Raw genomic sequence first — 25,560 nt, 5'->3', positions numbered from 1 at the left:
GAATGAGGCTATGCAGTACATCTGTTGGCGTATGTAGGGAGCTAGCAGAGGAGGAAGTACAATCAGAGCATGTGTATCATGACGACCACAAGCAGGAAGAAATGTGTGCACTGTACACTTGCTCATTCCCAACCGTATTCTGACTATAGAATGGCCATTGCAGAAAATTCCAGGCTTAAGAAAATAAAAAAAAAAAAATATGAGTCTAAATTGTCCTTTCCAATGTAGTGAATTCTCACTTCTGACTTTCTCCTGTTTATTTCTCCTATTTATTAAGGTATTTATTAAATACCTTAAAAGGTATTTAAGGGGTTGGAAAGATAGCTCAGCAGTTGAGAACTCTTTGCTCAATCATGAGGACTGGAGTTTGAATCTTAGTCCCCATGTTGGGTGGCTTACAAACGCCTTTACCTACAGATCCAAGGATTCCAACACCCTACTTCAACCTCTGCAGATACTTGGACACACACATATAAAAATAAGTAAAACTTAAGCTGGACATGGTGGTGCACACCTTTATTTTGTTTATTTTTTTATATGTATTTGTCTACATATATTGCACTATGTCCCTGCAGTGCCAGAAGGGGGCCAGAAGAGGGCATCAGCAAATCCCTTGGAACTGGAGTTACAGAAGGTCCTTAATACACTAAGTCAATGCTGGGAACTGTGTCCAGGTCCTGGAAGAGCAGTGCTCTTAACTTCTGGACCATCTCTTAGGCTCTGGTTTGAGACAGGTCTTGCTATGGAGCCTTGAATGGCCTGGTGATTACTGTGTAACTCCAGGCTGGCCTAGACTTGCTGCAGTACTCTTGACTCTGTCTCTGATTGCTGAGGTTACACGGTGCCATATCATGCCTAAAAACCTAGAACATGGCGCTTCGTGCTCACTAAAGATTGTTGCTCAAAACCGATGTGAAATCACACTCTAAATAGTCTGAGAATTAAAATTAGAGATAAATAAACTGGGCTGAAGCATTTTTGAGGGATAATTTAGGGCATAAATTTGTTGTTGTACCAAAAATACTGCAAATGTTTCTTTTAAATTAGATTTCTTTTTGTCTGTTGAGAACTTGCTGAGTTCTGTATTTTTATTCACTAGTAGAAGCTAGTAAAAACATTTTTTTTAAAAAAAACTAGAACATGTGTCACCTGTAGTCAAAGCACAATAGGAAAATAATGTAAGAGACCTTGGTGACGGGCATGGTGGTTGCTAGTGATGCTCTTGTTCCTCAGTGTCATTTTTACAGGAAATGGAAATGGCTCCTGCCAAAGTCACCCATCTTCAAAATGGGATCTAGTGGCTTTTATTACATTTATACTGGAATTACATATTTCAATTGAAACTTTTATTCAAATAGTTGTGGAATCAATCTATGTAGTTATATAAAATAATGTAGACAGAGCCTGTGCGCACCCCCTGGTCTCCTCTGGTGGTAACATTTCGCACAACTTTTGTATAGGAAGCCAGTTTTGATTCAGCTCTAGCTTGTGTTGTGGTGTGTGTGTGTGTGTGTGTGTGTGTGTGTGTGTGTGTGTGTGGTGTGTCTTGAGGGTCAAACTCAGGGTCTCAAACAAGCAAAGTAACCATTTTCCCACTGAGAGGTAGGGGTTTGCTTGTTTGGGCTTTGTTGTGATTTCCAGAGAGCCATGGACCATACCCCAAACTGGCATTAAACTCATGGCAATCCCCCTGCCTTAGCCTATGCAGTGCTGTGATTGCAGGCATAATCTATCACATCCAAGTCTGTCTTTTGTTTGTTTGTTTTTGAGACAGGGTCCTACTAAGTAGTCCAGGATGGTCTAGAACTTGGTTCTCTTCTACTTCAGCCTTCTGTGTGATTTGGTTACAGGTGTGAGCTGCAATGCATGTCTGCTTGTCTGCCTGTCTTACTTGACTTTCTCCAGTTTGGTTTGCCTCATTCATCCCTGTGTAGATTTAGTCCTATGCCATTTTATCTCATAATCCTGAGTCCAGAGAAGCTAGGCATGCTGCTGCATTGTGCATGTGTTGTACCGCTATAGTTGAGCAAAATACATCCAGTTATATAGCCTTTTGTGGTTAGTTAAGGAGATGGAACCTAAAAAATAGTGAAAGGACTGTGTGTAAACATGGCCATCAGTGTTTAAACAGATGGATGCTGAATGCATAGTGAGATGCCAAATGAAATTTCTATATTGAATATTTTAGTAACAAATTACTCGACAATTTTTGTGTCTTATGTACCCGAAAACAGAAGGACATTAGAGACCATAGTCAGTTTCTAAAGACTTTTTTTTTTTTTCAAGACAGGATCTCACCATGTAGACCATGCTGGCTTCAGACTCAGAGAGATCCTGAGTCTGAGATGCTTCTGCCTCTCAGGTGCTAGAGCACAGTCAAGGCATTACCACTGCACCCAGCTCCCGGTTTCTCTTAGGCCTTTGAGAATCACGTTACTGACAGTAGATTTTTATAGCTCAGTCATTTTAGTTTTTAGCTATTCACCACTTTTTAGTACTCCATTTTTACTTTTATGAACTTCCAAAAATTTATTGTTCTCCCATGCAAAGTAGGACTATTTTTGATTTGTTGTTTTTGTATCTTACTGTGTAGCCCAGGTTGACCTAAAACTTGATGTAGCACAAGATGGCCTTGGCATTCCTCTCTCTTCCCCCACCTTGAGACAGTGTCTACTTATGCTAGCCTTGAAATAAAAGGTCCTGCCTCAGCTGCCCAAGTGCTAGGATCATAAGCATGTACCAATATGCCCTATTTCACCTTGAACTCTGACTGTCAGATTGACTACATCTGTTGTTGATTTTTCAAAAAGATAAATTTTATGTGTATGAGTGTTTTGCCTGCATGTATGTCTGAGGACCATGTGTATCTGATGTCTGTGGAGGTCAGAAGAGGGCATCAGATCTCCTGGAACTAGAGTACCAGACAATTGGGAGACACCATGTGGTTGCTGTGTACTGAACCTAGGTCCTCTACAGGAGAAGCAAGGGTTCTTAACTGATGAGCCATTTCTTCGGCCCCTGTTGTTGATATTTTAAACTTACTTTTATAAATCATTTCTGTGAAAAACAATACCTATTCAGAAGAAAACAAAGCACCATGATTTTTGCTGATGTACTGGTCTCTCCAGAGAACACTGCTGTGGCCAAGCGCAGGAGGAGGTATCCCAGGCAGTGCATTGGATTGTGCTACTGTGACTGTCCTGGGGTACCACAGTTTGTTCTGTGGGTACCTCAGCCACAGGAATCCTCATTGTCATGGCTTCATGGGCATTGCTAAAATATGCTTTAGCAAAGCACCTGCTTTTATTACAAAATACTACACTTTGATGGAAACCATCCATGGAACTCTCAAATGGTTTTTTTTAATTTTAGTATTTTTTTCCTGAAATTTGTGTTTTGTCTTAAAAAAACAAAACAAAAAAACAGTGACTTAACTAATGATATGGAAACCAGGGGGTGTGAAATGATATCTGAGTTACTCTTCTCTCTTTCTTCCCTGTCTGTAATTAGGTCATCCAGTAGAATAAGACCTTAGGCCTCTAAGGTAGACAGTGATGCCAGCCACAGCTGGGTTCTGTCCTCAACGCACTGGCCTGCTTCAGCCCCATTCCCACCACAGATGCACTCTGTCCTCTGCACACTGGCCTGCTCCCGCCCGTTTGCTTTTCATCTGTCTGTTCTTTCTGCACGTCTCCACTGTTGCACCAAGTCCCTGAAGTTTCAGAATCTTCATATTGGCTGGAGCATGACCTCAAATTCCTTGTGCCTTTCATGACTTTTTCATTGAAAAGGCTCCCTTTTCACTGACCTGTAACTAGTACAGGATGTTGGCCTGTTGTTTGCCTTATTGCATACGCTAGAATGAGAAACCATTTCTGCAAATAAAGAGGCCAATCACCTGTCAGGTTCAGGCAAGAATCTTAAAGTGAATGTTAAGTCACTTATATTGCTATTTTAAAATTGATGAAAGGATGGTTGGAGAGATGGCTCAGAAGTTAAGAGCACTGACTGCTCTTCCAGAGGACCTAGGTTCAATTCCCAGCACCCACATGACTGTAACTCCATGATACGACACCCTCGCACATACATGCAGGCAAAACACCAGTGCAAATAAAATAAACTATTAAAAACATGCACATGACTCATTTATTTAAAAAAATGATGAAAGGAAAAACACCATGAGTAAATACCTTTCAGATATAATGGAAGAAAACATCCCTCAACTTAAAAAACACTAACACATATTTTTTTTTCTTTTAATAAAAGCTTAGACAGGTATATAGCCTAAGGGAAAAAAGTTCTGCCTGTCTTTTAAGTTTATTTTCTAAAGATTTCTTTTTATTATTTCATGTGTCTGCATCTGTGCACCATAAGTGTGCTTGGTGCCCGAGGAGACAGTAAGCCTCCATGTGGTTGCTGGGAATCAAACCCAGGTCTTTGACAGCAACAAGAAAGACCCTTAGCCACTGAGACAACTTCCAACCCAAATTCTGCTCATCACCTAAATGGTTAGTTTTGTCTTGTGACATTACATTGTGTTTAGGTTCACATTCAAGGAAGACTATTTAATTTAGAAATCTCTAATTCACGGGGAAAGACTTGCAGAAAACAAAGCCAGTAAACATTTCTGTGTATGGCTCCCCTTACCAATGGCGTGACAGGTGATGCCCCTTAGCAATCAGTGGTAGTGGCTTGGGTTTGATTACTACTGAAAATTGATCCTTAGCTTTGGGAACTAAACTTTCTGCAGCTCAAAGTCATCTCTTTCTCTTTTTAAACCATTTTTTTTTCAAGTGAAAATAATATGTGCATTAGATTTTGTTCCCACATAAAAATTTTAGATCATCCTACCAAGGGCATATATTTCTAGTGTTAAGAGAAATAGGACGTTTTTATTTTATGTTTTAAGGGTTTATCCTGCATGAATATATGTGCACGATGTGCAAGCCTGGTGCCAAAAGAGGGTGTCAGACCTGCTAGAACTTGAGTTACAGATAATCGTGAGGTGACATGGGGATGCGGGGTTGAACCCCAATCTTCTGGAAGAGCAGTCAGCGCTCTTCACTGCTGAGCCATCTCTTCGACCCCACTATATTTCATTTGGAAGTGAATTTAAACATACAGGAAAGAGTTTAAACCAAATCCTTGTTGGAGAGATTCCTTGTCATCCACATGCATGTTTTTAGGGCTGACAAAGTTTCTGTGCACAACTGAAACATTCAAGTGTTCTTTCCCACAGGACCCTGACACTTCCACGTGCAGTGGCCCGGCTGCCTGGCGCTCTGGGTAGCTCTATTTGCAAACACTTTGGCAACCCTGGGAGGGAGGATTCTTTGTATGTCTGGAGCCAGGTACCCACCCCTTAATTAATAGTCACAAATCCCCTGTCTGGTTCTGGCCTGGTCATGACCCCTAGATCAAGGTGTTTCCCTATGGCCTGCCCAATGCAAAGTCTACTTAAGCAGAGCCAGGCCCAGCCTGTGAACAGGGTTAGGTTAATCATTTTTTTGTCTCTGGTCGCTTGCCAGAGCGAGCAGGTCATGCTAGCCTTTTTGTTTGTTTGTTTTGCTAGACAATGCCTTGGTTCTGTCATTTACAGTTCCCAGTGCATGAAAGTTTGATCCACTCTTCCAAATACCTCTAAAATGATAATCAACAATGATAAAAAAAATAAGTTTCTGAGAGGAGCTGAGGAAAGGGAAATCATAATCAGAATATATTGTATGGAAAAATTATTTTCAGTTTAAAAAAAAAAGAAAAAATTCATTTAGAAAAAGTTTATATTCAACTTGAGATCTTGAGGAGTGAATCCGTAATCTAACTCCTCAAAGTAGGAAGTGTGGCCAGAGAAAGTTGATGTTTCCCACCCCGGCACCCGGATCTGAAATCCACCCTTATGACTGCCACATCCCAGCACAGGGGTTAACACAACAGGAATTAAGCTTTCACTGGGTACTTAGTTCCTTTTTTCCCTAGTTGATTTCTGTGGATGTACATTTGTATTATCCATAGAGTCTCGAGTTAAACAAAACATCGTGAATCTAAATGTCTGCTCTTGTGTGTGTTTGGTTGTGTTATAGTTGTAGGCAGGCTGGTTCTGCTATGTAAATTGGGAGCAAGTTGCCAGTTGTGTTTATATTTTATCCATCCCTGGTTTCCTTGCTGTCACATCCTCTGAAAGTGGAAGTTGTGTTAACGGCTTAGATGCAGCAGGTTTGAATAACTGCTTGCTTTCTGAGACACCCTTTCACAATGTAGCTCAGGTTGTCCTGGAACTCACTATGTGAAACACACACACACACACACACACACACACACGTGCAAAGGCCTGTGGTGTTAAGACTGATGCCTGGATCCAGACAGCTCCCGGTTCTTCTCACTCCATCCCATGTGGTCAAACACACATGAATTTAATGTTCATAGACTGTTCCAGAATTAGCTAGAAGACTAGCATTAATGATGGGGGTATGGCTGCACCTCACGAACTATTTATTTGACAATCTCCTGGAATAAATTGGTACAAAATAAGAAAGCCCTGCATGTGTAGTAAACTTGGCTGTAAGAGAAGTAAGGTAGATTCCTGAAGGAGCTTCACCCCTTTGTTCATTTTAGAATAGACTTACCACCTGAAAGGAAATCTTTGGAAAAAATTTGAAAAATAGTGGCAACTTTTAACTCTGACAAGGATTTTTGTATGCAAACACTGGAGGGGAGGTAGTCCTAAAGCCAGTTAACTCTTTAATAGGTAAGTTGACAAAGTTAACTATTGTCTGCAGTAGTGGAAGGAAACTGCCTTGGAGTTAGGGCTGCGTTGTCTCTCATTTGAAAAGTATTTCTCACCCAATCTTTCTGCTTGCTGTTCGACATAAGCAGTTCCTAGTGTGTGCATGGATATTTCTCAGAAGTACTGAATGCATTTGGGGAAGCATTGCTTAGCAGTGGGATGAATACAATGAGAAAACCCCTTCTTTATCTGACACATTAGGCTGGCCTCAAACTTGTGGCAGTTCCCCTGCCTCACCTTCCATCATGCTGGAATAACAGGCACGGGCCACCGTGCCAGCCTAAATCATCTGCTACATTCATGACAGGAGAGCGAGCAAAGTGAGAGATAATTTTGTATGCAGTTTAATAACGAAGCACTTGTGTGTATTCAACTGGATGCCAGCAAGTGTTGAACATGGGAAAGCGCTTAGCCGGGTGAGAGGCAAACATGCAGAAATAACGACACTAATAGTTTTCATTGAATAATAAACACAGTCATGCTATGAAAACTCAAGATTGTCTGTCAACTGATTCCTGCTTGTAAAAAAAAATCATCAAAGACTCTTTCTTTTTCCTTTCTTTGCACTTTTAATAATTCTTCTAAACTAAAGGTTTAATTCCATGGGTTTGTTTGGGATTTGCTTTTCCTTGCTTTTGTTGTGACTGTTCTGTAGGTGTAGGGCTAGCACTTTTCCTCTGAGCCCCATCCTCTGTTCTAAATGCAGTTTCATAGTTCATGTACAACTGTGTACATTCAATGTCTTTCCAAGTACTTATATAATTGCCTCTTGGACTTTAACCACCTCAGTCCAATTTTAAGTCATGTATTAGATCTGGAACAACATAGTTCATATCATATACAGCACTGCACACTGTGATCAGACGGGGAAGGCTTTAGAGACATGAAGCTGTTGGTCGCATTGATCTGAGGAAGGGGAAGAACGGAAGGGAAAGTCTCTTCCCTGACATTGCTTCCGAAGCGATATTTATTTCAAATGCAGGCCATGTTAACCATTTTCTATTCTGGCGATTTCTATTTTCTCAGATTCCATATTTAAGTTATCTCATGCCATAGGGAAAAATCTCAAGTCCTAGCTTCCCTTGTCCCCAGGTACGTATGCCTTTGCCGGGCTGCTTCATCCTTTCTAGACCTGCTTCACCATCTGCAGGATGGGAACAGCTTAACATTCTAATAATGCTGCTAAGAGGAGCTGATGGGATAGCAAATGAACCGGCCCACACTTTACTTTGTAAAGTTCCAGTGGTCGAATGGATGTTGTTTTACACTTCCAGTGTGTGTGAAACATTCATCTGTATCAGGAAGAAAACGACCTTCCTCTTTGCTTCTGTGGAGTGGGCAAGAATCGGTGTTTTGAATCCTCGCTTAGTTACTGGATAGCAACTGAGATTCCTAGACTAGGCCTCCGCGGACTTTCCTGGGCTGTTTTCCAATCATTGCCTAGAAGGATGGTTCCTCTATTGCCTGAGTGGTCCTTAGAACTGAACTTGACATAACGTTCTCAGTATTCAACCTGAGAAAGAATGCGCAGTGTGGCACACAGTGGCGTCTGAAGAGATGGAGAATCATTTCCAACCTTGGACTGTTGCAATCAGATACACTAGCGCCTGCTGTTACCTGTTTGTGAGTGACATCGACTATTCTTATTGGTTACATGGAAATAAGCTTGTCTTTAGAAATGTTAAATGATAGCATGCATAGCGAGAAAACCAGTACCATTAAGGAGTGTGTGGGGTGGGTGGCGACTCACACCTGTATTCCAGCACTTGGTAGGTACAGTCAGGAAGATTTACAAGGAAGTCAAGGTCATTTGATGGAGGATTTGAGGCCAGCCTCTGTTCTTCGGGTGCTAGGATTAAGGGTACTTACCAACACACCAAGCATCTGGGTTTGTTGTTGTTTGTTATGTGGCCCAGGCTACCCTAAAACTTGCTAGAGATTGGAGGGGGACTTTGAACCTCTGATACTCTTGATTTCAAGTGTAGAAGTATGTTTTTGCTGGATGGCAGTGGCACATGCCTTTAATCCTAGCCACTTGGAGAGGCAGAGGCAGGAGGATCTCTGTGAATTCGAGGTCAGCCCGGTCTATAGAGCAAGTTCCAGGACAGCCAGAACTAAGCAGAAAAAGCCATCTTGAAAAAAAAAAAAAGTATGACTTTTATTCTTCTTCCTTACCATAGAACATTGAATTTTTAAAATTAAACAATGCCATATCGACCTCCCTGACCCCGCCCCAGTATGTAAGATGTGAAACCCAGGTATTTCTCATATCCGTTTATTTTCTTCCCTCCCTTCCACCATAAAAAGTTTCTGTATTTGTTTACATAACGTGTAAGGGAAAGTATGTCCCCAGCCCCCAATTTTCTGTTTTCTAAGCTATTTTTCCTTATTGTAAATTCCTAACTTCTATATTTTCAGGGCAGCGGCTATAGCTCATACACCCGCAAGCACAGTAAACAAGACTTGCTTCAGTTTGACCCAAGAAACACAAAAGAAAAACTGATAGTGTAGTGTGCATTTATATAGCTAGTTTTCTTGCGTTTTGTTTCTCATTGCGATCTGAAAATAGTACATCCCTTAGTGCCATGGTTGTGATGTCCAGAACTCAGCGCACGGTGTGGTAAATGTGCACAGCAGGAAAAAGCAATCCTGACACAGAATTCGGCTTGCTTCGGGTGTAATGTGTTAAGCTCAATTTAAGTAAATTTTGTTTGCTTATATTCTTTAAATTCCTTAAACTTCTCAAATTTTCCTATTAATGTTCATTTCTTTTCTTGAAAATTCTAGTTGCCCTTTTTGTTCTTTTTGAAATAATTGTCTCTCTTCATGAGTGCGTGTCTGTGTGGGGGTCTGCACACTGGAGTGCTCATGGGGGGTCAGAGGCTTTGGACAGGAAGTGCATTTTCATAGGCCTCCTCTTCTCTTGTCACACGCAGTTTCTGCTCAGCATTGTCCTCCTCGGGCTCACTCACAGTTCACTCTCGTATTCACTTTTTCACACTAGTCTACACCTCTAAGTCTTGTGGGAGCTCAAGAGATCCTGGGAGTGCAGAGGCTGTTGACAGTGCTTTGCATTTCCCTGCATGTTTAAAAACCCCATTTGGAGTAAGTTAAAATTTTATTTTTTAGAGACAGAGTCTTACTGTGTAGTGCAAGCTGCTCTCAAATTTGAGATTCTCCTGCCTTAGACTGCCAAATAGGGACTGGAGACATGCCCTACCACACCTGGAAGTTTGGAACCATTTTCACTGCAAATTTAGGAGACACGGGTAGACTACTAACCATCTGGTATTGCTTATGCAATCTCTGATGTCAACATTTTAAACATCCAACTGCATCTTACGAAACTTAACTCTTTAACTCCAGAATCTCACTACAACGTGTTTAGGTCTAACGTAAAATATTCTTTACGCTGTGATCATGTACAGTCTTCTTGTTGTTTTTCCAGGCAGGGTCTCACTGTGTAGTTTACAGAGATCTGCCTTCCTGTGCCTCTCCACAAATGTTGGGATTACCCCAGCTCTATATAATCGTAAAACAGGAACTTTCACTCATTTCAAGAAATTTTTCTTCTATTATCACTTTCTTTACCTACCTATTTTTCTTATCTTCCTGTAATTCCTACTAACTGTGCATTAACACCCCACCCCCTACCCCTGAGCTGAATCTTCCTGTTTGTTAAAGTCTTCACACTGTACACTGATTTCAAAAGTATCCATGTAGCTCATGCACGTGAGGTTGGGTTTGCAAATAGATGCAGTACAACACAATTTCCCAGGAGGGGCTTGAGCAAAGGAGACATTTGTATCTAAAGTACTCTTCACAATGGTAACTGTATTCTTTTAAGATGTCCTTAGAATGTTACAGTATTCCATCATATGCTTAAAAGGTCTTAGCAATGGCTTCAAAATATACATCTGATTCACAACATCACACTTTTGGGTTTTATAGAAGCAGAGGGGAGGTCAGGTCTCTTGCAAAATAAACACTGCTGAGATCACCAGTTGATTCCTGCCTTCCAAGGCTGTGTCTGCTAATTCTGGGGCTAGGAGAGATGGCAGGCTCTGGTATCTCTTGGCATCCACTCATAGACAAGATATGTATCTTTCAGCTAGCTTGTCCTTGTCATTAGCAAGCAGTCCTTACTGGATGTGGTGGTGCACACCTTTAATCCTAGCACTTGGAAGGCGGAGGCAGGTGTATGGAAGGCGGAGGCAGGTGTATGGAAGGCGGAGGCAGGTGTATCTCTGAGTTTTAGGTCAGCCTGATCTACATAGTGAGTTGCAGGATAGCCAGAAATACATAGTGTGACCCCTGTCTCCAGTGAGGCAGTCACTGAGTCACTGGATCTGAAGACTGTTAAGAGCACGTTTGCTTTTCCATAGGACCCGGCTTCAGTTCCCAGAATCCACACGGCACATGGCAGCTTACAACCATCTATAAAGCCAGTTCCAGCGGGTCAGATGTATTTTTCTGGCCTCCAAGGGTAGTAGGCACACACGTAGTTCATAGACATAGATGCAGATAAAACACTCATACATATTAAATAAAATTAATAAATCTAAAAGTCCTTTTATTTTGTTTTAGATATTTTCTTCTTATTTATTATTACTTTATCTCATGTGTATGAGTATTTTCCTGCATGTATATAGGTGCAACACATGTCTGCCTTGGGCTAGCAGAGGCCAGAAGAGAGATTGGATCTCCTAGAAATGGAGTTACAGACAGTTGTATGTAGTCGTATAGGTGCTGGGAATTAAACTCAGGAATGAGAGCCAGTGCTCATAATTGCTGAAACATCTCTTAAAGTGCCACAGGCTACTGTTTTGTTTGATTTTGTGTGACATATTTTTGTCTACATAGCCCTGGCTGTCCTGGAACTCACTGTGTAGACCAGTCTCTGCTCAAACATAGAGAGATCCACCTGCTTCTGCCTCCCAAGTGGTGAGACTAAAGGTGTGTGCCATTTTTTAACATCATTCAAAATACTTTTTTTTTTTTTAACCATGGGTGATAATGTCAGTACTACAAAGGCAGAGCGGGTAGATCTCTGTGAGTTCCAGGCCAGCCTGGTCTATACAGAGAATTCTAGTCAACCAGGGCATGAAACTACAGTTTTAGGGAGAGGAAGAGAAAATAATTTTTAAAAGATAAAAATAATCTAAAATCAGTAAAAACTTGACTTGATATATCCCTATGATTATTTGTAGTCACAAAGTTGGGGAGGGGTTGGTGTTTTGGTTTTTTAGTTTTTTAAAATGACTAAGACTGCCTGCTTGCAGTCTGTCGTGTAGGAAATGAAGAAGTCACTACTCCACCCCCAATGACAAGTAAAACATTGAATAAGATGAAAACCAACAGTTCTCAGTTCTGTGGAAAGGAGATCAGAGGAAACCATAGCCCCAGTACTCAGGAGAGGCAGGCAGATACAGAGAAGTGGAGCTCGTCAGGACAATCCACAGGAAGAACTCTCTGGAACTATTGTCAGAATTGGGCAGTTATTGACTTGCTGGAGGCTTAGTGTTGCTAAGGAATGCAGACTCTTAGATCATGCAGTTGGTGGGAGACCCCCTTCATGCCTCCTGTGGCACCAGCTCTCCTGGCCCCTCCAACTGGATAGTGTGGTACATCGTCACAGGAGGGGTAAGAGGTCATTTTGAAATATGCCAGAGAATTTCACTAGACTTTTAAAGCCTGACTTCAAGAAACTATTTAACAAAGCCTAAATAAATATCTGGATTTTTTTTTTCTTTTTGAGGCTAGGCGCCACTGTGTAGTCCTGGACTGGACTTGAACTCACAAAGATGCAGCCCTTCCACCCTGCCCAGTGCTGGGATTAAAGGTGTCACCACCTGAGCAATTTCTATCATTTTATCAGATTCTAACATAACCTTAACCTAGAGAAAAGAGCTACCCAGCTGCAGATCACTCAAGACAACCAATCCCACCCAGCAGAGGAGGTAATACAAACAATACCGGTGAGGTTCACACTGCAAGGTACAGGCCCACGAAAGGACCAACTGGTCAGAGGAGGGCAGAGCCTCACATTCCTGTTGCAGCAGACATTTCTGAAAATGTCTGTGTTGAGCATTATCAAAGTTCTGTTGAGAGCAGTTCTTTTTACTGAGAATATTTGTGTGTGTGTGTGTGTGTCATTCAACACAAAATACAGGGTAGGTATACCATAAAACTTGAAGAAGCCAGTATTCAAAACAGAATCAAATACAGTACCGATGTGGGGATGAAGACTTTCATTATGTTTGTGTTTAATCATTGTGTGTGAGTGTGTATGCTCATGCCTCGGAGGTCATGTGTCAGCCTGTGTGAGTCAGTTCTCCTTTCACCACAAGTCTAGGGGTAAACCCTGGTGTCAGTTTTAATGGGAAGTGCCTTGTACCAGCTGAATCATCTCACTGGCCCCCGGAATTTTTTTTTTCTAATGATGATTAATATGACAATGGATACGCACAAACAGTGGACAGATGTGAGAACACCAGGTGGGTATTGTCAGCATACAGATAGACATTTTCAGGGAGAACCAGAGACCTGTCAGAGGGCAAGCATGCTGCAACAGGGGCGATGAAAAATGCCCTCCATGGTCTTATTAGGAAGCTGGACATATCTGATCTTAAAGATATGAGAATGGAAAATTCAAACACTAAAACAGAAAAAGAAAAAGGACTGGGGACAGCAAGTGGGAACAGACCATGGGAGAGCTGCAGAACAGCTCCAAAGCTCATATTGGAAACTGGGAATCCAAGAAAGAAAAATGTAGTAGTACCTGGGAAGTCTCAAATAATGTCAAATACATGATTATGAATCCAGGCAGCTCCCGAACACCAAGAGGGGTAACGTCCCTCCCTTAACCTCACTAGACCCTCATCCCCAACTGTGGCTAAAGCAAGTAACCTAATGGCCTTCTTAATTGAGTCATAGTATTGTTCATGATGAATAATTAGCACTGATCTTTTGTTAAAAGCAGTGACAGAGAGGGTTTACCAAAGACGGTGGACATCCTTCAGTTACCTTCTTCAGTGCCCCAGTACAATGGCTACAAAGCAAATTAGCATAGCTGCTGATTGCACAGTTCGTAGTCAAGATGAAAACACCCTGTTTGGCTTTTGCTTTCCTCCTTGCCACGTTCCTCCTCTTCATTTGAAAGTGAGTTCTTGTAATAGAAAGTTATCTGTCGACAGCTGTGACCCGTGGGTGATTTACGCCACCTCTGACCTGCATTCCCTATAACACATGACCTCATCCGTGGCAGTGGGAGGAGGTGACTTGTGCACCCTGACCTGGCACACACCTAGTGCCTCAGTAACTTCATCGGTGCTTGCTGCTAGAAGATTGACCTCCTGCTGCAAGGCTGGCTGCCGTGAGGCCTGAAAGCAGGAGTCTTCCCGGTGAGAATCAGCCAGTTTGCTGGACTCTCACCTATGAGTAAGGAGAGTTTCCTTCCATTTGCTTTCTCATTTTTGTTGTTTTTGATTTGTGTCTTTCATTGACATTAAACTAGTACAAATCCTCCTGCCTCAGCTTCTCAGGTGTTGGTATTAGAGGCCAGCCCGTGCCCAGCTTCTCAGCAACACTCTCTTAAGATGGTCTCATCACGTGATCTTAGTTAAAGGCCCAGAAGCCGCATGAATCTTTAGCCTTTGCCCACATTTTTTGTTATTTGCATTTAGGAGAAACTATGTGTGTGCCTGTCAGTCTTTATGAGGTTCACAAATGCTCCGTCTGATCAAATTACTATTCTTCAAGAGGATTTTCTTCTCCTGAGAATGTCCTGGTAGATCTCGTTTTGCCCTGCCACCCCCCTTCTCTGCCCTGCTCCGCCCTTCACTGTAGCATGGTTGCAGACAACAACTCTTACAATGGTTTCTACACCACACAAGTTACAAGGTGACTTGAACTTTTTAAACAAAGGATAATCAATGACCAGAAATTCTTCATCTCTTCAGTTTTCGATATCTGACTTGGAAGATTTAGCAAATAAAAATTGGTTTTGAACATTTAAAATGATTATTGGTGATATGTGTATATCGTGGTATGTGTAAAGAGGTCAGAGGACAGCTCTGTGCAATCCACTTTCTCCTTCCACCTCTATGTGGTTCCAGGGATCGAACACCATTTTCCTGACCTCCACAGGCACCAGGCACACATGCGGAACACATACCATACACATAAAATAAATCCACTTCTTTTTCAGTTCACAGTGCAGTTCTGTGAGACCATGTCCTATGATCTGCATTACACTCCAATTTTTTTTGTTTTTTTATTTGTGCTACTGTTTTTTTAAATGTTTGTAACAATTTAATTTGTATGTAGTAATTGTTATACCACCTTTGTATAGCACAATAATAATTACTTTCATTAAAATAGGTCATAAGTTTGTTAGATAGACATTTGAATTTTCCATCCATTTATATGATTATCAAACTCTAAGTATGACATGAGCTTAAGTTCTTGACTTTTTTTGTTTTATTTTGCTTGCTTTTCAGACAAGGTCTCACTATGTATCCAGCCTGTGCTCAAATTTGTAATTATGTGTTGAGATTGCGGGTATGGACCATTATGACAGGCTAAGTTTATTCCTCTACATACTATGTGCCATCTTCACTTAGAGGGAAATACATTTACATTCACTCAAGTTGACCACAACGTGAAAATTTAGCCTTACGCTTCCATTTTCATTGAAGCGTGACAATATAACCTGTATAATTTTGAAAGTACTTTTAATGTTTGCTAGATTTAAATATTTGGTTATTCTTCTAAGGTTTCCTCCTCTTCATCTTGCTCTCCAGCTATCACTTAAATGAAAAGCGGCATATCCCCCATCCCCCCCGGCAAATGTTAGATTCAAAGAGACTTAACGACCATCGGTCTTTTTTTTATCCCTTAAGATCCGTGTGAAGAAGCAGATCCCGTGTGCAGCAGGTGCATGAGAACGGCTGGGCACTGGTCATTGAAGTGCTTCCAAGGGGGCTGCCGGTGCTCTGCCTCAGCCACTGTGTCTCCGTCCTTGCCACTTCTGAGCCTCTCTGCTGCCCTGCAATTAAAATAACACCTGGCTTATAGGGGAGCTGTAGATGGCCGCTGCGACCCCCTCCATCTTTTGACCCATGCTTTGGCATGCCGGATGTTAAACATTTTGCTTATCACTGGTGTCTGGCAAGAGAGACATTGTTTATTTAAGTTCATGAGTGCTTTACCTCACCCCCTTTTCTTTTTTTCTTGTATATAGCCCACCCATGCTGGCCAAACTCCCCCCCCCCCCCCCCCCCCCCCCCCCCCCGAGCCTTCAGTGCTTTTTTATAAAATCTTGTGTTAGGTGTGGCGGCATACACCTTTAATCCCAGCACTTTGGATTCAGGCATAGATGGATCTGTGTGAGTCTGAAGCCAGTGTGGTGTATATAGTCAGTTCCAGGCCAGCCAGGGCTATGTAGTGACACCCTGTCTAAACAATAATAATAATGATAGTAATAGTAATACTATATTTTAATCAAAGTTTTTCATTGTTTTTTTTTTTGTTTGAGAGCTGTATCATACGTCAGTGAATGCGAAGTGTGTACATACACACACAAAGGGTTAATTTTGAATTTCTACATCCTGTTCCTTCTGCCTCTACCTCCTAAGTTCTGGGCTGACAGGTGTGAACCACCATGGCAGGACTGTGATAAAATTATTCTTATTTCATCTTAAATGAAATTTCTAGTTTGCAAAATGCATAAATTTGTTTTTGCAACACAGATAAATATAACTCTGGAGTTTTCTTGTGTGATTTGGTGTCTTTATCAATCCCTTTCATTTGCTCTTCTGTTAGAAATGAGGTTTGATGACATCTACCTGGGTGTGTATTTCATGGTTGTGATCTGAATTGTGGGGATGCTGAAGGAGGGTCAAGGGTTTGAAACCAGGTTGGGCTACAGAAAGCCTGAGGGCGGCCTGGGATACAGAGCCAGGGCCTGTCTCAAAACAACCAGAAGGAACCAGTAAGAAGACCCGCTTGTTTGAAATTCAACAATGTTGTTTCTTGAAGTGATACTATGTAATTTTTTTTTATTTTTGTTTTTAATTACGTGCAACACAAGGATGTGTAGTATGCTCGCTTGTACAGGTGCTCAGGGAGCCCACAGGCACTGGATTCACCAGAGCTGGAGTGACAGGTGGTTGACAGCTGCCCGACCTCTGTGCTAGCAACTGAATGAGCTTGTTGTGCAGGAGCAGCACGTGGTCTGAATTGCCAAGCCACCTCTCCAGCCATGGAATGCTATTTTAAAGGAAACGGTGACAGGTCAAAGGTCACCAGCTTTCCAAGATGATAGTAGAGTGGGAAATTCCCCTTCATATGTAATCCTGCATCTCGCCACTTGTTAGAGTTCGAATAATTGATGCTTGATGCTGGGGCTGGGGCTGCTTCTGCGGTGACTTTAACTCTTCCCTCGGTGAGCAGAAGACTCAGAGTGTCTTCGCTTGAAGGCTGGACTATGAGCCGTTCATGACAACTAGTAGTTTAACATTCATCCTCTCATCTGTCTTGAAGAAACTCGAAGGGAGGGCTAATACAAACCTCACACTTTTCCTTTGGGAAAGTCAACTATTTTTAATAGCTAGGGTTGCGTTACAGATTCGAAGCAGCTATCAAAAGCACTTGCGGTCTACTAATTGATCCTTAATGTGTGGCCACTATGGATGCTGCAGTCAGTAATTCAGTCTCGTTGAACCTTGGTAATAGATTCTTTTCTCCCAGGGATCCCCTACAGCACTTTATGACATGGAATAGAGCGTATGTTATGAAATGTCCTTGTCCCTAGTGATGAGCATTGTGACTGAGCTGGGGTTACATGTTTCAGCTCAGGGAATAGTCTTTGTTTAAAAAAAAAAAAAAAACAGTATCATTAGAGGCTAGAGATGTAGCTCCGCTAGTGCAGTCCTGGTGCCCAACGTGCAAACAAACAAACAGAGAACCCTGGGTTTGGTGCATCTGTACTACATAAGCTAGGCTTGGAGGGAAATACCTGTAATTCCAGCACTCAAGAACCAGGGACGGGAGGATCAAGAGTTTAAGATCAGCCTTGGCTCTGTAGCAAGTGTGAGGCCAGCTTGGGATGAGCAAGACTCTGTCTCAACAATCATTTTTTTTTTAGTGTGATGTAATTTGGGCTAAATTGAGACATTTCTGTCCTTATAATGTATATCATATTCCTATATTACCTGTTCTTGCTTCAACTTTGAGATATGGTCTCATTATATAATGCTGGGTTGCCTATAACTCAGCTTGGATTTGAACATGTGGCTATACTCCTGCATCTGTTTCTTGAGTTTTGGGGTTACGGGTATATATCACCATACCTGACTGTTTATTTGATATATGTATTTGTTCCACCAGGATCAAATTGGATAGCATCTAAGCCAGTGGGTCTCAACTTGTGGGTCATGACCCATTTGAAAGTTGAATGACCCTTTCACAGGGGTCACCTACGACCATCCAGAAACACAGATATGTACATTATGACTCATAACAACCACAAAGCTGTAGTTATGAAGTAACAACAAAAGTTATGTTATGGTTGGGGGCCACCACAACATGAGGTGTATTAAAGCATGATAGCATTAGGGAAGTTGAGGACCACTGCTCTAAGCCATAAGCTCACACTGCGTAGTACAGTGGAATGGCTGATAGGCATCTCTAGTCCTCTGTTTCTTTAAAAGCTCAGCTGGATATCATAAGGTTATAGAGAAGCAGAGCTGGAGTTAGGAAGTGAGTAGGCTTCCCCTATGACAGCCCTTCTGGACTCTTTCACCCTTGTTTGCTTCTGAGCTTAGAGTTGTACAGCTGTCCTGAGCTGAGCTTCAGCTCAAAATTGGCGCATGCTTTTAATCCCAGTGCCTGGGAGGCAATGTCAGACAGCTCTCTGAGTTTGGGGCCAGCCTGGTCTACCGAGTGAGTTCCAGAGTTTAGCTAGGGCTACACAGAGAAATCTTATCCTGATAGCCCCTACCCCCTGAAGAAAATTGCTTCTCAGTAGAGTTATTGCCCTATGTTCAAGTGCATTAACATCCACTATATTAGTTGCTTTTTGTTGCTGTGATCAAATGCAGTGACCAACAGCAATGTGTGGAAGAGTGTATTTGTCTTGTGGTTTCAGAAGGATGAGAGACCACCATGGCGGGAAGCATGGCAGCAAGAGGCAGCTTGGTGGCAGGTTGGGGAAACTGACAGTTCACAGAGCAGAGTGAACCAGAAATGGTTTTCAATTCTCAAAGCCCACAGGAACATACTTCCTCCAGCAAGGCTGCATCTCCTAAACATCCTCCAAGTAGTACCACAAACTGAGCGGGGGGGGGGGGGNGGGGGGGGGGGGGGGGGGGGTGATGTTGGATGGCTGAGTGTTTAAATGCCTAAGTCTAAGGGGGGGAGGGAGTTCTCATGTAAACAACCACAGCCATCATGCCTAGAGCTCTTTGTATGAAGAAAAAGAAAATGACAGGTGAACCATTAAACCCATGCAAACTGTGAATCCTTTTTCTTCTCATCCCCTTCTCTTTACATGCGATTCTAGAGAGAATCCACAAGATGCCTAGATATCTGGAATGGCAAGGCTATTGCCAGAATCTTTATTTCCTATTTTTAGTGGATTGAAAGAGTTAAGGGTTGAGACACACCTGCCCTTGGCCCAGACTCCCATCAAAGAGGTCAAGTATCAGCAAGTGTCAGAGTGTCAGAAATGTTTATACTCAAAGTCAGGATGCTTTTGTTTTGTCTGGCTGGCTTTTTTTTTTTGAAAGGGGTAAACACCATTCTTGCCTCAGCTTCGCCTATGCTGAGATAACAATCTTGCACCACCGTACCTGGCTTTCTGCTGTATTTTTGCTCCTGTTCTTCTAATGTGAGTGTTGCTTTCAAACATGCCCACTGTAGCTCTTTCCTCACAGCATTCTTCTGATCCTCTCAAGCATGTAAATCGACATCTATAATCTGCTCATCATGTGGAATTTATGTGTAGCTCTTATATTCTGCTTGGTTCATAGATAATCTCATGGTGTGGTGCAGGCACTACCGTCGAGAGCTCCTAACTTCTGGCTAAGAGTCCAGGTTTGTTTGAGGTTTCTGGTCTCTAAAGTTTTGTGTAGAAACAGCTGATGTGGAGTGTGTTTGTCTTCATTTTGCTGGAGTTTGTCCTGCGGATTCCTGCAGAATTATTCCTTCAGAATCACACTTTGTATAAGTTGGGAGGGACAAGAGCAGGGCCATGAGGTCATCTCTAATTTTCTTCTCATAACTTTTCTTTAAAGCAATTGTTTCCAGTATAATACTTTTTAAAGCATGAATAAGGAAAGGGCCATTGCTGCCAAGTTCAGATTATTATTCTGAAATAATCTTTTCCTTTGAGGACTGTAGAGCTGAGGTCATTCCCTAGCTCTGGGCGTGTGTGTAAGGGGAGATCCATTTGTGGACACACCCTGCTGAGGTCAGTAACCTGCTGTGCAGTGCAGTCTACTCTGATCCCACTTAGTGCGTGGAGGACCACAGGCAAAGACAGCATTTCCACAAGAAGGAAGCAGCTATTGCCAGGAATTTACAAAGACCAGGCATCAAGGGTACTAGGGGCACAAGAGGGAAAAGAAGGGCCAGACACAATATGATAAACATGGAGCATTTGGTGACATTTGGTCAACGAAAGACCCAACTATTGAAAAAGAATGACTTTTGAGATACCAGGTATGGTGGCTCATGACAGAGATCCCAGAACTCAGGAGGCTAAGGCAGGAGGATCAGGGCAAACCTGATATACATAGTAAATTCCAGTCCAGCCTGAGATATAGAATGAGAGAATGCCTTAAAAAAAGAAAAGAAACAAAAATAACCAAAGAACAGAAAGAAAGGAAGAAAGGAAAGAGAGAGAGAGAGAGAGAGAGAGAGAGAGAGAGAGAGAGAGAGAGAGAGGATGAAGAAAGAAAGAAAGAAAGAAAGAAAGAAAGAAAGAAAGAAAGAAAGAAAGAAAGAAAGAGACAAGAGAAAGCTTCTTCGCAGTTTATGTAGCTTGTATGTATGTATGTGCACATTTGTGGTTTGAGTGACTGGCTTTTAGAGATTTCTTTTTCTTCTGTTAAAGGTCTGCTTTGACTAGGGATGTGACTTAGTGGATGAAATGCTTACTGCATAAGTGTGAGAATTCCAAAATCTACAGAAAAGCATGCCTGGAAACTGGCTGGAATCTCAGCATCAGAGGCAAGCTGGTCAGTTAGACTAGCCAGAAGAGCTCATGGTTCAGTGAGACACCCCCGCCTGACCCACTAAATGGAGAGCAATGGAGGTTGATGTTCACACACACGCACGCATGCACATATGTATGTGCACACACACACACATGCATGCACGTCTGTACACTCACACACAGAAACACAATGCATGCATGCACATATGTATGTACACACATGTGCACACATGCGCTGTGTGCATGCACACACATATGTGTGAGCACACATGCACATCTGTATGTACACACACATGCATGCACGTCTGTACACTCACACACAGAAACACAATGCATGCATGCACATATGTATGTACACACATGTGCACACATGCGCTGTGTGCATGCACACACATATGTGTGAGCACACATGCACATCTGTATGTACACACACATGCATGCACGTACGTATGTGCACACACACACAAACACATACCTCCCATACATAGAAAAGAAAAGGAAGGAAAGAAGGAAAGGAAGTGTGCTTCTATGATTCAAACAAGGAATTGTTGGCTTTTACCGAAATGAGCTGCCTTTACACTGAGCCTTCTCTGAGTCCACTGAGACTCTGAAGCCTGGTTGGCTGAGTCCAGGCTCTGGGAATCTGTCATCTACATACAGTAGACACTATGTTAAAAACTAAAAGAATCCAAATGCCTTTAATAGATTATAGCTGTTTTACTTATTATTTTAAGTTTTACCTTCTAGAAAATATAGCAGAAAATCTATTTTAAAACACTGAATAACTAATAAGGATAAAATTAGAGTAGATTTTGATTTAAGAGCAAAATACATCTAGGAGCTACATAATTTCAGAAAGATTATGCTTTTATAGAGTCTGTATCATTGCATTTGTTAGTAGTAGAGTTTTTGCTGAGAGGTTGTTTGGGGCCTAGGAAACTGGAACCTTGAGGTTCTCTTTGACAGTCTGCCAGCTGGAATTCCAGATAACTCACTGTGCAACACAACTGTAGTCCTCTAGGGGTCCCGAACCTATGCCAGGCTGTGGAGGGGAGGCTCTCTGAGTACACTCATGTCCATCTGAGAGTGGAGGAGACCAAGTATTCCATCGCAGAGCCTAACAGCTGAGATCCGGACACTATTTAGTTATTGTTTTACTAAAAACCCCTTTGCCTTCTTTAGTGTTCTGTCTCTATGTGGCTGAACCCAGCTGAAGGACCCTCAAGTACGTGTGCCAGGCAGTGGCCACAACCTTCTCGTAACACAACCAGTAGTTCCTCGTGGAGAGATGGAGGGAGGATGGGGTGGAAGTAGAGAGAGGAGGGAAGGACAGAGAATCCCTAAATGTCATCTTTCTTTATTTGAAATGCCAGGATTTCCTCATGTGCTTTAAGGCAAAGAATTTATGTTTCATCTCAGCGTTCCTTCCAGGAATGAAACATTTATCTGTTTGATATCATCACTGATACCGTCCATCAAACCCAGTGCTTTGTGACTGTAACCGCACCGTTCTTTTTCCTCTGCATGTCTAGACTGCCACTGAATTTCGTGCTTATTTACTTATAGTGTCTTCCCGGCTGGTCATTTCCTCTGCCACTCTCTTCTTTCAGACTCAGTCACTTCAGGTATAGCTAAAGAACTAAATACCTTACCTATGCTTATTTATAGCACCTAAACCTTCTACCGCTTACTGCTCATGGAGATAAATATAAATAAAAGGGCATACAACAAAAAGTGTTGCTAAGGTCGGAGGAAAGTGGGAACCACCCAGACATGCTTTTGAGACTCTAAAGGGTGGCAGCCAGTGGCAAGATAGTTTAGTATTTCCTGTTTAAAGAACAACAAAAATGATTAAACAAGCTTGCTCAAAGCAGTGATACTGTCTATTGATCCAAGAGTTCCTGAGTGCCCAGTGACCCCATTGTCACCCCTGAAACATGACATCAGCAGCTGGCACCACTCTGGGTACTGTCTGCAGATGTTCCAGGGCCATTTCCAGTGTGCAGGATAGTGGTACATTAGCTGTTTTGTTGAAACTCTTAGATTCTGCTTTGCATTTTTTTTCATTCTTCCAGTGCTCTGTTTGGGTAACCTCCATCCCCAGCCAGTTTCATATAGTCTTACTCCTCTTCTTCCCCCCTCTCCATTTTTCACTCAGTTAACTCCATCCTACCCTTAGGACTCAAAGTTTTCTGTGTTCTGTAGCACTCAAGACTTTTACTGTATCTTTGACTGGTGGATCAAGTTATGTTTTCAAAGCATTTTTCTTCTCAGGTAACATTTTTTTAAATGCATATCAGGAAATGAAAGTTCCAGAATATTGAGATCACCTGTTGTAATGCCTTCCCCTTTCCGCAGCACCCAGCGTGAGCTTCTTTCACACGATGTATACAGAATAAATACTACAAATTAAGTTAGTGCTTTATCTCAGTAAGTGGTGGGGCTTTGATGGATGATCCCCGAAGCTGGCTTCCATAGAATTACCTGGGGACAAAGTTCTTCCATAATCCAGTAGGTCAGACTCTCAGGTGGAAAGCTCAGCCTTACACTCAGATGCTGTTTTTACAGCCGGGCTGAGGGGCACTGAGCCTGACAGATGAAGTAATGTTAGTCAGTGGTCAGGAAACCTAGTTGACCATTGCAAAGATTGAAAACCAGGATGCTTGGGAGTTTCAAAGCTCCACCCAGATGGGCATTTTGTTGGGATATTTAAAAGTATCACTTGCTTTGGTAAAAATCTTTTAATCCTAACTTTTTTTTTTATCAGTAATCAATGTAATTGAGACAACAGTCCTAGGCATCTGAGACCTTTTAAAAAAGCATATCACACCTTAGTAATAGGCGTAGATACCTTGTGGTATTGGCAAACGAAGAATAAATGAACTTTGTCTTCTCTAGGCTGGTAAACGTTCAGCAGCTTACCCTCCCAAGACTCTCCATGTCCCCTGTTCCTGTTCCGCTGCGGTGCTTGGAAGCAGGAGATGGGCTCACACACGGTCAACAGGACATGATCCAGGAGGAGCAGTGAGGACAGCGCTGCTGGTAAGGCACGGGGCACAGTGGATGTTTGACTCGCATGCCAAGCAACTCCGGGTCACACTGTGAATTAGGATGATTACCTCCCTAAGACACAAGGATTAGATTTTAAAATCAATCTCTAACATTGTATGATTCCTATGCCTATCTGTATTTTGGGGGATTGTTGTTATTTTTATAGAATTCCTACCAGATTCTTAATGTCTGATTCTTACTAAAAAAAGAATTAGCCTTCGCATATAACTAAGCATACAGAAATACTTGTTGTTATTATTATTATTGACACAGTATCCCTCTCCTCTGTTTGCTGCTCACTTGTGGCTACATTCCTGTCTTGTGAAGACTAAGTCAGTGATATTTGCATTTGGTTATAGGTCTGTCAAGTGAACACTCCCAGGGGGAAGCAGGTAGCTTTCGCAGTTGGCATCTGAGCACAAGCAGAGAACTAAGGTGTGCACAGCAGAACAGAGAGGGCACCCATACAGCTTTGAAAGTACAAAAAACACAGGCCGTGGGTGGAGGAAAACCCAAATAATTCCTTGTGTCTTTAAAGTTGATCTTGATAAAGACCAATTTGCTTTTAATGCACCAAACTCTTAGTAAGTTTCTTAAACTAAAGGTTCTTTAAAAAAAGGTAAAATTTTGTTACATTTATTTACTCAAAAGGAGACATTCCATATTGTGTGTGAATGAATGTGTGTGCGAGTGTATGAGTATATGTGTGCATGTGTGTGTTTTAATGTGTGTGTGTAGTTCAGAGGACAACTTGAAGTTGTGGGTTCTGTCCTTCTACATGTGGGTTCTGAGGACAGAACCCAGGTTGTGACCCCTGGCAGCCAACACCCTTACCTATCTTGCTAGCCCTAAACTAAGTTTAGTTTTACTCTTTTGTTTTTGTTTTTAATTTTAATTTGTTTACTGTGTGTGTGTGTGTGTGTGTGTTCTCTCCTTCTACCATGTGGGTCTTGGGGATGGAATTCAGGTTGTCAGGGTTGCCAGAAGCAACATTGACCTATTGAGTCAGCCATCTCTCTTGTCCTAAAGTAAGAATTCTTTATAAAACCAGTTCACTTACTTATATGCATGTATAGAAGTAGGAAACAAATGGATTTTCCCCCCACAGAAAACAAGAATGCATTCTGCATACGGGCTTGCCTGTACTAGAAGGCAGCTGAGTTTTAGGGGTGACTGTCGTGGGCGAGCCCCGAAGGTCAGACTGAGAAGAAGATCTAGGCAGTTTCCCCTGTAACTCTTAGCAGTAGTTCAGCTTCAGTGTGTTGTTGTATATTCAGCATGATGAGTTCCCCAGAAAGCTGGGTAGCTATAATCTCCACACCCATTCTCTGGGCCTGCGGATGTAGGCATCCACGCTGCCACTTGGTACTTCTGGGATGCTGATCTGATGCTGAGGAATCCTTCTCGGTGTCCTCAGTTAAAGCCCTGTTTCTTCGGAGGCTAGCATCTCTGCCTAGATTACCTCTTTACCCAGGGGGTTTCAGGTCACTGAAAGGGAACTCTC

At 42.2% G+C, this 25,560-nt stretch overlaps 1 protein-coding gene across 2 annotated transcripts in view; it reads left to right on the top strand.

The window, feature by feature from the left end:
* The window catches only part of Tet2 (tet methylcytosine dioxygenase 2), an 81,615-nt gene that overhangs the window by 4,061 nt on the left and 51,994 nt on the right, over positions 1-25,560 (top strand). For both annotated transcript variants that reach the window (XR_007591193.1, XM_050139142.1), the window contains exon 2: positions 23,904-24,047. The gene's annotated coding sequence lies outside the window, so the exon portion shown is untranslated. The remainder of the gene's footprint in view (positions 1-23,903; positions 24,048-25,560) is intronic.

Source organism: Alexandromys fortis, unplaced genomic scaffold (genome assembly GCF_014885135.2).
Source record: "Alexandromys fortis isolate MF-2015 unplaced genomic scaffold, M_Fortis_MF-2015_v1.1 scaffold_19, whole genome shotgun sequence".
Classification (NCBI taxonomy): domain Eukaryota; kingdom Metazoa; phylum Chordata; class Mammalia; order Rodentia; family Cricetidae; genus Alexandromys; species Alexandromys fortis.
The sequence above is the reverse complement of the archived record's forward strand: the minus strand, read 5'-3'. Positions and strand labels throughout refer to the sequence as shown.